The 3353-nt window shown below is 35.1% G+C and overlaps 1 pseudogene; it reads left to right on the forward strand.

Annotated features, from left to right (window-relative positions):
* Positions 1-501: 501 nt before the first annotated feature.
* On the forward strand, positions 502-879 carry LOC105302754 (annotated as a pseudogene).
* The last annotated feature ends 2474 nt before the right edge of the window (positions 880-3353 follow it).

A 3353-nucleotide genomic window follows, 5' to 3' on the forward strand; every position in this document is an offset into this window, starting at 1 on the left:
TTCAAATGCAGTGAATAAAAGGCAAGGGTACTACTCTTTTATGAATAAAAGTCTTTCCCCTTCAATATAACTGAGATCATTTGAGCTATCTACTTATCCCTAGCTAGCTACTGGACAAATCCATGTACTGATTGGCATGTCTGATTTTCTGAAATTATCATGAGCAATGGGAAAGGGATTACCAGGATTGCCTTAAGAGTAATTAGGACTCAAATCTGGATCTAGGAAATTAAGTCAGCCTCTCCCAAGTCACAGGGACTATATGGGAATAGGGTGGATATCTGAATATAGTTGGCTCATGTGAAGAAAGAGAAGTATATGTGGGTTGGACAACTGGAAGTGTCCACTAAATCTTGCTTTCTTAAGAATTCTTTTAGGGCTTTTTGAGGAAGACATGGTCGTAGCTGCAGCAAAGCCGGGTTCTGCCTGACCTGCTCCTGATTCGCCACCGCTGTTTGCTCTGTCCAAGGAACAAGTTGGTTAGGAAGCCACGCCACAGCCATGGTTTTTAAAGATATTGGAAAGACAACTGTGGAACCAGAGGTGGCGATTCTCCGAATATGAATTCCTTTAACCAGTTGCAACCTATAATCTTTGGAGAAGGTGTGTGCTGACTTAATCGGTGGTGCAATGGAAAAGATTCTCAAAGTGAAAGTACCAGTTCCAATGCCTACCAAGACTCTAAGATTCACTATAAGAAAAACTTCCTGTGGGAAAGATTCTAAGACTTGGGATCATTTTCAGATGAAGATGCACAAACAACTCATTGACTTGCACAGTCTTTCTGAGATCATTATGCAGTTTACTTCCATCAGTATTGAGCCAAGAGTCAAGGTTGAAGTAAGCCACCATTGTAGATGCTTAAATCAACCTTTTTAATACATTATTGATGGTTAAAAAAAAAGTGTATTAGGGGCATTCACTACATGCTCCACTCCATATCTATGGCTGATCTGCTTTCCTATACCTAGTAAAATTTATCTGTATGTGAATTGGTTTTCTAACACTAATTTCTGAGTTAGAAATGGCAGCTAACTACTTGATAACTTTTTCTAACCTAAGATTTTGAATAGCTAATAAAAACATATTTGTTCTAATTATGGAAATAACTTGTCTAAGTAATGACTTAATCATGGTATAAAAGTAAAATGGATTACTGTATGAATCCATATTTTGTTATAGTCTATATTATGACATGTTTAAGATTTAGTTGCTTAATTCAAAGCTATGATTAAAATGGTGAATTCTTTTATTACAGAGGAATTACTATTTGAAATATATTTGTTGGAATATATATATTTTTTGGAAGAAGAGATACTTTGGTAACTCTCAAAAAATAAGTTTTACACCTTTACTACTCATACGTTCAGGTTTGCATTATAGATGAAGTATTTTATATCATGTCCAAATTCTTTGTAGTAAGCATTTTTTGTTACTTTAACACAGCTTTGTAAATATTTAGCTTATCTCTTACTCTCCTTCATTATTTATTTCTATTTCCTAGTTGTTCTTTCGAAGACCTTCTATTCTATAGGCCTTTGAGGCATTTAGGAGCTGAGGGATAAGAAGCAGTTGTGCTGCCCAAGGTAAAGTTGTCCCAAGGTAAAGATGTCCTAAAGTTGACATCTAGGAAATAGTCATAGCTTTATTCTTATGGACTAAATCGTATCTCCCCCCAAATTCATATGTCGAAGTCCTAATTCCCAGTATGACTGTGTTTGGAGATAAAGCCTTTAAAGAGGTAATAAAGGTTAAATGAGGTTATATGCATAAACACGGAAACCAGTATGACTGTTTTCCTCATAAGAAGAAGAGAGGCCGGGGTGGGCATAGAGAAAAGGCCATGTGAGAACACAGAAGGTAGTCACCTGCAAGCCAGAGAGAGGCATTGGGAGAACCCAAGCCTACTCACACTTTGATCTTGGACCCTCAGCCTCCAGAACTATGCCAAAATAAATTTCTCTTGTTTAAGCCACCCAGTCCATGATGCTGTTATAACAGTGCTAGCAGACTAATACACTGATAAATATGCTAATGGAAGACTTCCTGGCAAATAAGCTAATGGTATTAGCAAGTGGCAAAGTTCTTATCTATGGGGTATTTTTTAGCAGGATATACCTGGTTGCTTCTCATTCCTTATATAAATATGGGGTATAGATTCCTGGAAAATATGTCATGTGCCTATTTGAAGATAAAACTGAGATGTTTCATAGTTCTTACTATTTATATTTTGTGTAAGTAATGTACCAGAGTATTTTTGATGCAATTGAAAAAAACAAGAAAGTCCTAGTTCTCTCTGTGCTTTTCCTTGGGCATATAATCCTAGTCTCTTATGTCCTCAGAATAATTAGTAAATAAATCCCTGATTCATGAGTCTGATTTGACATTTTGATACTTTATATTATCTCAATGGTAAAATTTAAGAGTCATTTCATATAGAATACACAGTTTCCCAGGTGAGGTTAGATTTTCTATGTTAAATTTGCTTAGAGAAGAATATATTCCTGCTATCATATGATGATGAAGCATAAAGCAATGTGTTTTCTACATATACAAGGCATTAAAAGAGTTTAGATGTAGGAATTAGACAAAGTGACCTCAACAATGTACATTAGCTTAACTGGTAGAAATACCCACTGAAATAAAAATACTTCGATTTTACAGTATAATCTACCAAGAATGAAATATGTATTATCTTCAGTTTTGTTCACCAAATAATTGTGGTATTGGAAGTGAGCCTAGAATCATATTTAAACAGTTTTCTATTACAAGAGCATCTGATTATACACATCATAAAAAGAAAATTACTTGAGAATTGAACATATCCAAAGGAAGCTTCCAAATATCCCACAGTGATATATCACAGGGTCTAACAACCCTAAGAGTCAAAATAATCTACTTAATATCTCAATTCTAACTATTCTTATTGTAAATGACATTCCTACTCTCTTGTTCTCAGTGTACAAAAAGAAGAGCTGCTCAAAAAGAACCATCGAAAAACCAAAAAGGCAACTAATCAAATGGGAGAAGATATTTGTAAATGATACCTCTGATCAGGGGGGCTAATATTCAAAATATATAAAGAATTCATACAACTCAACAACAATAACAACAAAAAACGATCCAATTAAAAAATGAGCAGAGGATCTGAATAGACACATTTCCCAAGAAAAAATACAAATGGCCAACAGATATATGAAAAACTGCTCAACATCACTAGTTTTGAAAACCAAAACCACAATGAGATGTCACCCGTTATAATGGCTATTATCAATGACGAGAAGTAACAAGTGTTGGAGAGGATGTCGGGGAAAAGGTACCCTCGTACACTACCAGTGGAAATGTAAATTGGT

Source organism: Pteropus vampyrus, unplaced genomic scaffold, assembly GCF_000151845.1.
Source record: "Pteropus vampyrus isolate Shadow unplaced genomic scaffold, Pvam_2.0 Scaffold281, whole genome shotgun sequence".
Taxonomy (NCBI): Eukaryota; Metazoa; Chordata; class Mammalia; order Chiroptera; family Pteropodidae; genus Pteropus; species Pteropus vampyrus.